Source organism: Nerophis ophidion, linkage group LG05 (assembly GCF_033978795.1).
Source record: "Nerophis ophidion isolate RoL-2023_Sa linkage group LG05, RoL_Noph_v1.0, whole genome shotgun sequence".
In the NCBI taxonomy this organism is placed as follows: domain Eukaryota; kingdom Metazoa; phylum Chordata; class Actinopteri; order Syngnathiformes; family Syngnathidae; genus Nerophis; species Nerophis ophidion.
Window position 1 is genome coordinate 26542182 of NC_084615.1, and position 13080 is coordinate 26555261.

The following is a 13080-nucleotide window of genomic DNA, read 5'->3' on the forward strand; positions in this document are numbered from 1 at the left end:
TTCTTTTTTAGACATTTTGCACGTTTGGATTAGGAATGATTTGTAATACATTTGTATTGCTTTTTTCGCATTATCTCAGGATTGTAAGTATGATACTGTCAAATTGAGTAAAGCATTACTTGTTGTTTTTGCAAACCTTGCCAAATGTTTCTTTCCAGTAAAACTCTTAAAGATACACATCTTCAGGCGTTATTAGACATTTTGCATGTGTATTTTTGGAATTATGTTTCAAAAACTTTCTTATTGAGTTTGACAGTATACTGTCATAGTGAATAAAACCTAATTTCTGTATTTGTGAACCTTTCCAAAATACTTGATTCTTGTAAAACTCACATAAATTCAATATTACAGGCTTTTTTTGACAGAAATTATGTTTGGTTTTGGAGTTATGTCTATAAACCTTTCATATTTAGTATGACAAATATACAGCTGTTTTGAATTACAAAACAACTTTATGTCTTTGCAAACCTTACAAATGATCATTTTTCTAGTACAACTGACAAAGATGAATATCTCCAGACATTATAAGCCATCTTGCATGTGTGGTTTATAAGTTATGTTTGAATACATTTTTATTGCTTTTTTCGCATTATCTCAGGATTGTAGAAACCATACTGTCTTATTGAATAAAAAACTACTTTTTGCATTTGCAAGATTTTAAAAAGCATATGTTTCGATCAAAACTCCCGAAGATGCATTATTTCAGGCATTATTAGCCATTTTTCATGTGTGGTTTAGAAGTTATGTTTAAATAACTGTCATATTGAGTGTTACAGTATACAATCATATTGAGTAGAACCTAATTTTTGTAGTTGCAAACCATAGAAAAACAATCTTTTTTAGTACAACTCACATTGATTCAATATCACAGGCATTTTTAGAAATTTTGCACATTTGGATTAGGAATTATGTTGGAATACATTTTTATTGCTTTTTTCGCATTATCTCAGGATTCTAAGATCTTTATTGTCATACTGAGTAAAAAACTACTTTGTCCATTTTCAAAATTTAAAAAAGCACATGTTTCAAGTAAAACTCTCAGAGATACATTATTTCAGGCAGTATTGGCCATTTTTCATGTGTGGTTTAGAAGTTATGTTTAAATAACTGTAATATTGAGTGTTACAGTATAGAGTCATATTGAATAAATCATCATTTTTGATTTGCAAACCATATACAAATTACTGTTCCTGGTAAAACTCCCATGGATTCAATTTCACATTCTTTTTTAGACATTTTGCACGTTTGGATTAGGAATGATTTGTAATACATTTTTATTGCTTTTTTCGCATTATCTCAGGATTGTAAGTATGATACTGTCAAATTGAGTAAAACATTACTTGTTGTTTTTGCAAACCTTGCCAAATGTTTCTTTCCAGTAAAACTCTTAAAGATACACATCTTCAGGCGTTATTAGACATTTTGCATGTGTATTTTTGCAATTATGTTTCAAAAACTTTCTTATTGAGTTTGACAGTATACTGTCATAGTGAATAAAACCTAATTTCTGTATTTGTGAACCTTTCCAAAATACTTGATTCTTGTAAAACTCACATAAATTCAATATTACAGGCTTTTTTTGACAGAAATTATGTTTGGTTTTGGAGTTATGTCTATAAACCTTTCATATTTAGTATGACAAATATACAGCTGTTTTGAATTACAAAACAACTTTATGTCTTTGCAAACCTTACAAATGATCATTTTTCTAGTACAACTGACAAAGATGAATATCTCCAGACATTATAAGCCATTTTGCATGTGTGGTTTATAAGTTATGTTTGAATACATTTTTATTGCTTTTTTCGCATTATCTCAGGATTGTAGAAACCTTACTGTCTTATTGAATAAAAAACTACTTTTTGCATTTGCAAGATTTTAAAAAGCATATGTTTCGATCAAAACTCCCGAAGATGCATTATTTCAGGCATTATTAGCCATTTTTCATGTGTGGTTTAGACGTTATGTTTAAATAACTGTCATATTGAGTGTTACAGTATACAATCATATTGAGTAGAACCTAATTTTTGTAGTTGCAAACCATAGAAAAACAATCTTTTTTAGTAAAACTCACATTGATTCAATATCACAGGCATTTTTAGAAATTTTGCACATTTGGATTAGGAATTATGTTGGAATACATTTTTATTGCTTTTTTCGCATTATCTCAGGATTCTAAGATCTTTATTGTCATACTGAGTAAAAAACTACTTTGTCCATTTTCAAAATTTAAAAAAGCACATGTTTCAAGTAAAACTCTCAGAGATACATTATTTCAGGCAGTATTGGCCATTTTTCATGTGTGGTTTAGAAGTTATGTTTAAATAACTGTAATATTGAGTGTTACAGTATAGAGTCATATTGAATAAAACATCATTTTTGATTTGCAAACCATATACAAATAACTGTTCCTGGTAAAACTCCCATGGATTCAATTTCACATTCTTTTTTAGACATTTTGCACGTTTGGATTAGGAATGATTTGTAATACATTTTTATTGCTTTTTTCGCATTATCTCAGGATTGTAAGTATGATACTGTCAAATTGAGTAAAACATTACTTGTTGTTTTTGCAAACCTTGCCAAATGTTTCTTTCCAGTAAAACTCTTAAAGATACACATCTTCAGGCGTTATTAGACATTTTGCATGTGTATTTTTGGAATTATGTTTCAAAAACTTTCTTATTGAGTTTGACAGTATACTGTCATAGTGAATAAAACCTAATTTCTGTATTTGTGAACCTTTCCAAAATACTTGATTCTTGTAAAACTCACATAAATTCAATATTACAGGCTTTTTTTGACAGAAATTATGTTTGGTTTTGGAGTTATGTCTATAAACCTTTCATATTTAGTATGACAAATATACAGCTGTTTTGAATTACAAAACAACTTTATGTCTTTGCAAACCTTACAAATGATCATTTTTCTAGTACAACTGACAAAGATGAATATCTCCAGACATTATAAGCCATTTTGCATGTGTGGTTTATAAGTTATGTTTGAATACATTTTTATTGCTTTTTTCGCATTATCTCAGGATTGTAGAAACCTTACTGTCTTATTGAATAAAAAACTACTTTTTGCATTTGCAAGATTTTAAAAAGCATATGTTTCGATCAAAACTACCGAAGATATATTATTTCAGGCATTATTAGCCATTTTTCATGTGTGGTTTAGAAGTTATGTTTAAATAACTGTCATATTGAGTGTTACAGTATACAATCATATTGAGTAGAACCTAATTTTTGTAGTTGCAAACCATAGAAAAACAATCTTTTTTAGTAAAACCCACATTGATTCAATATCACAGGCATTTTTAGAAATTTTGCACATTTGGATTAGGAATTATGTTGGAATACATTTTTATTGCTTTTTTCGCATTATCTCAGGATTCTAAGATCTTTATTGTCATACTGAGTAAAAAACTACTTTGTCCATTTTCAAAATTTAAAAAAGCACATGTTTCAAGTAAAACTCTCAGAGATACATTATTTCAGGCATTATTGGCCATTTTTCATCTGTGGTTTAGAAGTTATGTTTAAATAACTGTAATATTGAGTGTTACAGTATAGAGTCATATTGAATAAAACATAATTTTTGATTTGCAAACCATATACAAATAACTGTTCCTGGTAAAACTCCCATGGATTCAATTTCACATTCTTTTTTAGACATTTTGCACGTTTGGATTAGGAATGATTTGTAATACATTTTTATTGCTTTTTTCGCATTATCTCAGGATTGTAAGTATGATACTGTCAAATTGAGTAAAACATTACTTGTTGTTTTTGCAAACCTTGCCAAATGTTTCTTTCCAGTAAAACTCTTAAAGATACATATCTTCAGGCGTTATTAGACATTTTGCATGTGTATTTTTGGAATTATGTTTCAAAAACTTTCTTATTGAGTTTGACAGTATACTGTCATAGTGAATAAAACCTAATTTCTGTATTTGTGAACCTTTCCAAAATACTTGATTCTTGTAAAACTCACAGAAATTCAATATTACAGGCTTTTTTTGAGAGAAATTATGTTTGGTTTTGGAGTTATGTCTATAAAACTTTCAAATTTAGTATGACAAATATACAGCTGTTATGAATTACAAAACAACTTTATGTCTTTGCAAACCTTACAAATGATCATTTTTCTAGTACAACTGACAAAGATGAATATCTCCAGACATTATAAGCCATTTTGCATGTGTGGTTTATAAGTTATGTTTGAATACATTTTTATTGCTTTTTTCGCATTATCTCAGGATTGTAGGAACCTTACTGTCTTATTGAATAAAAAACTACTTTTTGCATTTGCAAGATTTTAAAAAGCATATGTTTCGATCAAAACTCCCGAAGATGCATTATTTCAGGCATTATTAGCCATTTTTCATGTGTGGTTTAGAAGTTATGTGTAAATAACTGTCATATTGAGTGTTACAGTATACAATCATATTGAGTAGAACCTAATTTTTGTAGTTGCAAACCATAGAAAAACAATCTTTTTTAGTACAACTCACATTGATTCAATATCACAGGCATTTTTAGAAATTTTGCACATTCGGATTAGGAATTATGTTGGAATACATTTTTATTGCTTTTTTCGCATTATCTCAGGAATCTAAGATCTTTATTGTCATACTGAGTAAAAAACTACTTTGTCCATTTTCAAAATTTAAAAAAGCACATGTTTCAAGTAAAACTCTCAGAGATACATTATTTCAGGCATTATTGGCCTTTTTTCATGTGTGGTTTAGAAGTTATGTTTAAATAACTGTAATATTGAGTGTTACAGTATAGAGTCATATTGAATAAAACATAATTTTTGATTTGCAAACCATATACAAATAACTGTTCCTGGTAAAACTCCCATGGATTCAATTTCACATTCTTTTTTAGACATTTTGCACGTTTGGATTAGGAATGATTTGTAATACATTTTTATTGCTTTTTTCGCATTATCTCAGGATTGTAAGTATGATACTGTCAAATTGAGTAAAACATTACTTGTTGTTTTTGCAAACCTTGCCAAATGTTTCTTTCCAGTAAAACTCTTAAAGATACACATCTTCAGGCGTTATTAGACATTTTGCATGTGTATTTTTGGAATTATGTTTCAAAAACTTTCTTATTGAGTTTGACAGTATACTGTCATAGTGAATAAAACCTAATTTCTGTATTTGTGAACCTTTCCAAAATACTTGATTCTTGTAAAACTCACATAAATTCAATATTACAGGCTTTTTTTGACAGAAATTATGTTTGGTTTTGGAGTTATGTCTATAAACCTTTCATATTTAGTATGACAAATATACAGCTGTTTTGAATTACAAAACAACTTTTATGTCTTTGCAAACCTTACAAATGATCATTTTTCTAGTACAACTGACAAAGATGAATATCTCCAGACATTATAAGCCATTTTGCATGTGTGGTTTATAAGTTATGTTTGAATACATTTTTATTGCTTTTTTCGCATTATCTCAGGATTGTAGAAACCTTACTGTCTTATTGAATAAAAAACTACTTTTTGCATTTGCAAGATTTTAAAAAGCATATGTTTCGATCAAAACTCCCGAAGATGCATTATTTCAGGCATTATTAGCCATTTTTCATGTGTGGTTTAGAAGTTATGTTTAAATAACTGTCATATTGAGTGTTACAGTATACAGTCATATTGAGTAGAACCTAATTTTTGTAGTTGCAAACCATAGAAAAACAATCTTTTTTAGTACAACTCACATTGATTCAATATCACAGGCATTTTTAGAAATTTTGCACATTTGGATTAGGAATTATGTTGGAATACATTTTTATTGCTTTTTTCGCATTATCTCAGGATTCTAAGATCTTTATTGTCATACTGAGTAAAAAACTACTTTGTCCATTTTCAAAATTTAAAAAAGCACATGTTTCAAGTACAACTCTCAGAGATACATTATTTCAGGCATTATTGGCCATTTTTCATGTGTGGTTTAGAAGTTATGTTTAAATAACTGTAATATTGAGTGTTACAGTATAGAGTCATATTGAATAAAACATCATTTTTGATTTGCAAACCATATAAAAATAACTGTTCCTGGTAAAACTCCCATGGATTCAATTTCACATTCTTTTTTAGACATTTTGCACGTTTGGATTAGGAATGATTTGTAATACATTTTTATTGCTTTTTTCGCATTATCTCAGGATTGTAAGTATGATACTGTCAAATTGAGTAAAACATTACTTGTTGTTTTTGCAAACCTTGCCAAATGTTTCTTTCCAGTAAAACTCTTAAAGATACATATCTTCAGGCGTTATTAGACATTTTGCATGTGTATTTTTGGAATTATGTTTCAAAAACTTTCTTATTGAGTTTGACAGTATACTGTCATAGTGAATAAAACCTAATTTCTGTATTTGTGAACCTTTCCAAAATACTTGATTCTTGTAAAACTCACATAAATTCAATATTACAGGCTTTTTTTGACAGAAATTATGTTTGGTTTTGGAGTTATGTCTATAAACCTTTCATATTTAGTATGACAAATATACAGCTGTTTTGAATTACAAAACAACTTTATGTCTTTGCAAACCTTACAAATGATCATTTTTCTAGTACAACTGACAAAGATGAATATCTCCAGACATTATAAGCCATTTTGCATGTGTGGTTTATAAGTTATGTTTGAATACATTTTTATTGCTTTTTTCGCATTATCTCAGGATTGTAGAAACCTTACTGTCTTATTGAATAAAAAACTACTTTTTGCATTTGCAAGATTTTAAAAAGCATATGTTTCGATCAAAACTACCGGAGACTCATTATTTCAGGCATTATTAGCCATTTTTCATGTGTGGTTTAGAAGTTATGTTTAAATAACTGTCATATTGAGTGTTACAGTATACAATCATATTGAGTAGAACCTAATTTTTGTAGTTGCAAACCATAGAAAAACAATCTTTTTTAGTACAACTCACATTGATTCAATATCACAGGCATTTTTAGAAATTTTGCACATTTGGATTAGGAATTATGTTGGAATACATTTTTATTGCTTTTTTCGCATTATCTCAGGATTCTAAGATCTTTATTGTCATACTGAGTAAAAAACTACTTTGTCCATTTTCAAAATTTAAAAAGCACATGTTTCAAGTAAAACTCTCAGAGATACATTATTTCAGGCATTATTGGCCATTTTTCATGTGTGGTTTAGAAGTTATGTTTAAATAACTGTAATATTGAGTGTTACAGTATAGAGTCATATTGAATAAAACATAATTTTTGATTTGCAAACCATATAAAAATAACTGTTCCTGGTAAAACTCCCATGGATTCAATTTCACATTCTTTTTTAGACATTTTGCACGTTTGGATTAGGAATGATTTGTAATACATTTTTATTGCTTTTTTCGCATTATCTCAGGATTGTAAGTATGATACTGTCAAATTGAGTAAAACATTACTTGTTGTTTTTGCAAACCTTGCCAAATGTTTCTTTCCAGTAAAACTCTTAAAGATACATATCTTCAGGCGTTATTAGACATTTTGCATGTGTATTTTTGGAATTATGTTTCAAAAACTTTCTTATTGAGTTTGACAGTATACTGTCATAGTGAATAAAACCTAATTTCTGTATTTGTGAACCTTTCCAAAATACTTGATTCTTGTAAAACTCACAGAAATTCAATATTACAGGCTTTTTTTGAGAGAAATTATGTTTGGTTTTGGAGTTATGTCTATAAAACTTTCAAATTTAGTATGACAAATATACAGCTGTTTTGAATTACAAAACAACTTTATGTCTTTGCAAACCTTACAAATGATCATTTTTCTAGTACAACTGACAAAGATGAATATCTCCAGACATTATAAGCCATTTTGCATGTGTGGTTTATAAGTTATGTTTGAATACATTTTTATTGCTTTTTTCGCATTATCTCAGGATTGTAGAAACCTTACTGTCTTATTTAATAAAAAACTACTTTTTGCATTTGCAAGATTTTAAAAAGCATATGTTTCGATCAAAACTCCCGAAGATGCATTATTTCAGGCATTATTAGCCATTTTTCATGTGTGGTTTAGAAGTTATGTTTAAATAACTGTCATATTGAGTGTTACAGTATACAGTCATATTGAGTAGAACCTAATTTTTGTAGTTGCAAACCATAGAAAAACAATCTTTTTTAGTACAACTCACATTGATTCAATATCACAGGCATTTTTAGAAATTTTGCACATTTGGATTAGGAATTATGTTGGAATACATTTTTATTGCTTTTTTCGCATTATCTCAGGATTCTAAGATCTTTATTGTCATACTGAGTAAAAAACTACTTTGTCCATTTTCAAAATTTAAAAAAGCACATGTTTCAAGTAAAACTCTCAGAGATACATTATTTCAGGCATTATTGGCCTTTTTTCATGTGTGGTTTAGAAGTTATGTTTAAATAACTGTAATATTGAGTGTTACAGTATAGAGTCATATTGAATAAAACATCATTTTTGATTTGCAAACCATATACAAATAACTGTTCCTGGTAAAACTCCCATGGATTCAATTTCACATTCTTTTTTAGACATTTTGCACGTTTGGATTAGGAATGATTTGTAATACATTTTTATTGCTTTTTTCGCATTATCTCAGGATTGTAAGTATGATACTGTCAAATTGAGTAAAACATTACTTGTTGTTTTTGCAAACCTTGCCAAATGTTTCTTTCCAGTAAAACTCTTAAAGATACACATCTTCAGGCGTTATTAGACATTTTGCATGTGTATTTTTGCAATTATGTTTCAAAAACTTTCTTATTGAGTTTGACAGTATACTGTCATAGTGAATAAAACCTAATTTCTGTATTTGTGAACCTTTCCAAAATACTTGATTCTTGTAAAACTCACATAAATTCAATATTACAGGCTTTTTTTGACAGAAATTATGTTTGGTTTTGGAGTTATGTCTATAAACCTTTCATATTTAGTATGACAAATATACAGCTGTTTTGAATTACAAAACAACTTTATGTCTTTTTAAAAACCTTACAAATTATCATTTTTCTAGTACAACTGACAAAGATGAATATCTCCAGACATTATAAGCCATTTTGCATGTGTGGTTTATAAGTTATGTTTGAATACATTTTTATTGCTTTTTTCGCATTATCTCAGGATTGTAGAAACCTTACTGTCTTATTGAATAAAAAACAACTTTTTGCATTTGCAAGATTTTAAAAAGCATATGTTTCGATCAAAACTACCGAAGATATATTATTTCAGGCATTATTAGCCATTTTTCATGTGTGGTTTAGAAGTTATGTTTAAATAACTGTCATATTGAGTGTTACAGTATACAATCATATTGAGTAGAACCTAATTTTTGTAGTTGCAAACCATAGAAAAACAATCTTTTTTAGTACAACTCACATTGATTCAATATCACAGGCATTTTTAGAAATTTTGCACATTTGGATTAGGAATTATGTTGGAATACATTTTTATTGCTTTTTTCGCATTATCTCAGGATTCTAAGATCTTTATTGTCATACTGAGTAAAAAACTACTTTGTCCATTTTCAAAATTTAAAAAAGCACATGTTTCAAGTAAAACTCTCAGAGATACATTATTTCAGGCATTATTGGCCATTTTTCATGTGTGGTTTAGAAGTTATGTTTAAATAACTGTAATATTGAGTGTTACAGTATAGAGTCATATTGAATAAAACATAATTTTTGATTTGCAAACCATATAAAAATAACTGTTCCTGGTAAAACTCCCATGGATTCAATTTCACATTCTTTTTTAGACATTTTGCACGTTTGGATTAGGAATGATTTGTAATACATTTTTATTGCTTTTTTCGCATTATCTCAGGATTGTAAGTATGATACTGTCAAATTGTGTAAAACATTACTTGTTGTTTTTGCAAACCTTGCCAAATGTTTCTTTCCAGTAAAACTCTTAAAGATACATATCTTCAGGCGTTATTAGACATTTTGCATGTGTATTTTTGGAATTATGTTTCAAAAACTTTCTTATTGAGTTTGACAGTATACTGTCATAGTGAATAAAACCTAATTTCTGTATTTGTGAACCTTTCCAAAATACTTGATTCTTGTAAAACTCACAGAAATTCAATATTACAGGCTTTTTTTGAGAGAAATTATGTTTGGTTTTGGAGTTATGTCTATAAAACTTTCAAATTTAGTATGACAAATATACAGCTGTTTTGAATTACAAAACAACTTTATGTCTTTGCAAACCTTACAAATGATCATTTTTCTAGTACAACTGACAAAGATGAATATCTCCAGACATTATAAGCCATTTTGCATGTGTGGTTTATAAGTTATGTTTGAATACATTTTTATTGCTTTTTTCGCATTATCTCAGGATTGTAGAAACCTTACTGTCTTATTGAATAAAAAACTACTTTTTGCATTTGCAAGATTTTAAAAAGCATATGTTTCGATCAAAACTCCCGAAGATGCATTATTTCAGGCATTATTAGCCATTTTTCATGTGTGGTTTAGAAGTTATGTTTAAATAACTGTCATATTGAGTGTTACAGTATACAGTCATATTGAGTAGAACCTAATTTTTGTAGTTGCAAACCATAGAAAAACAATCTTTTTTAGTACAACTCACATTGATTCAATATCACAGGCATTTTTAGAAATTTTGCACATTTGGATTAGGAATTATGTTGGAATACATTTTTATTGCTTTTTTCGCATTATCTCAGGATTCTAAGATCTTTATTGTCATACTGAGTAAAAAACTACTTTGTCCATTTTCAAAATTTAAAAAAGCACATGTTTCAAGTAAAACTCTCAGAGATACATTATTTCAGGCATTATTGGCCTTTTTTCATGTGTGGTTTAGAAGTTATGTTTAAATAACTGTAATATTGAGTGTTACAGTATAGAGTCATATTGAATAAAACATCATTTTTGATTTGCAAACCATATACAAATAACTGTTCCTGGTAAAACTCCCATGGATTCAATTTCACATTCTTTTTTAGACATTTTGCACGTTTGGATTAGGAATGATTTGTAATACATTTTTATTGCTTTTTTCGCATTATCTCAGGATTGTAAGTATGATACTGTCAAATTGAGTAAAACATTACTTGTTGTTTTTGCAAACCTTGCCAAATGTTTCTTTCCAGTAAAACTCTTAAAGATACACATCTTCAGGCGTTATTAGACATTTTGCATGTGTATTTTTGCAATTATGTTTCAAAAACTTTCTTATTGAGTTTGACAGTATACTGTCATAGTGAATAAAACCTAATTTCTGTATTTGTGAACCTTTCCAAAATACTTGATTCTTGTAAAACTCACATAAATTCAATATTACAGGCTTTTTTTGACAGAAATTATGTTTGGTTTTGGAGTTATGTCTATAAACCTTTCATATTTAGTATGACAAATATACAGCTGTTTTGAATTACAAAACAACTTTATGTCTTTTTAAAAACCTTACAAATTATCATTTTTCTAGTACAACTGACAAAGATGAATATCTCCAGACATTATAAGCCATTTTGCATGTGTGGTTTATAAGTTATGTTTGAATACATTTTTATTGCTTTTTTCGCATTATCTCAGGATTGTAGAAACCTTACTGTCTTATTGAATAAAAAACAACTTTTTGCATTTGCAAGATTTTAAAAAGCATATGTTTCGATCAAAACTACCGAAGATATATTATTTCAGGCATTATTAGCCATTTTTCATGTGTGGTTTAGAAGTTATGTTTAAATAACTGTCATATTGAGTGTTACAGTATACAATCATATTGAGTAGAACCTAATTTTTGTAGTTGCAAACCATAGAAAAACAATCTTTTTTAGTAAAACCCACATTGATTCAATATCACAGGCATTTTTAGAAATTTTGCACATTTGGATTAGGAATTATGTTGGAATACATTTTTATTGCTTTTTTCGCATTATCTCAGGATTCTAAGATCTTTATTGTCATACTGAGTAAAAAACTACTTTGTCCATTTTCAAAATTTAAAAAAGCACATGTTTCAAGTAAAACTCTCAGAGATACATTATTTCAGGCAGTATTGGCCATTTTTCATGTGTGGTTTAGAAGTTATGTTTAAATAACTGTAATATTGAGTGTTACAGTATAGAGTCATATTGAATAAAACATCATTTTTGATTTGCAAACCATATACAAATAACTGTTCCTGGTAAAACTCCCATGGATTCAATTTCACATTCTTTTTTAGACATTTTACACGTTTGGATTAGGAATGATTTGTAATACATTTTTATTGCTTTTTTCGCATTATCTCAGGATTGTAAGTATGATACTGTCAAATTGAATAAAACATTACTTGTTGTTTTTGCAAACCTTGCCAAATGTTTCTTTCCAGTAAAACTCTTAAAGATACATATCTTCAGGCGTTATTAGACATTTTATGTGTATTTTTGGAATTATGTTTCAAAAACTTTCTTATTGAGTTTGACAGTATACTGTCATAGTGAATAAAACCTAATTTCTGTATTTGTGAACCTTTCCAAAATACTTGATTCTTGTAAAACTCACAGAAATTCAATATTACAGGCTTTTTTTGACAGAAATTATGTTTGGTTTTGGAGTTATGTCTATAAAACTTTCAAATTTAGTATGACAAATATACAGCTGTTTTGAATTACAAAACAACTTTATGTCTTTGCAAACCTTACAAATGATCATTTTTCTAGTACAACTGACAAAGATGAATATCTCCAGACATTATAAGCCATTTTGCATGTGTGGTTTATAAGTTATGTTTGAATACATTTTTATTGCTTTTTTCGCATTATCTCAGGATTGTAGAAACCTTACTGTCTTATTGAATAAAAAACTACTTTTTGCATTTGCAAGATTTTAAAAAGCATATGTTTCGATCAAAACTCCCGAAGATGCATTATTTCAGGCATTATTAGCCATTTTTCATGTGTGGTTTAGAAGTTATGTGTAAATAACTGTCATATTGAGTGTTACAGTATACAATCATATTGAGTAGAACCTAATTTTTGTAGTTGCAAACCATAGAAAAACAATCTTTTTTAGTACAACTCACATTGATTCAATATCA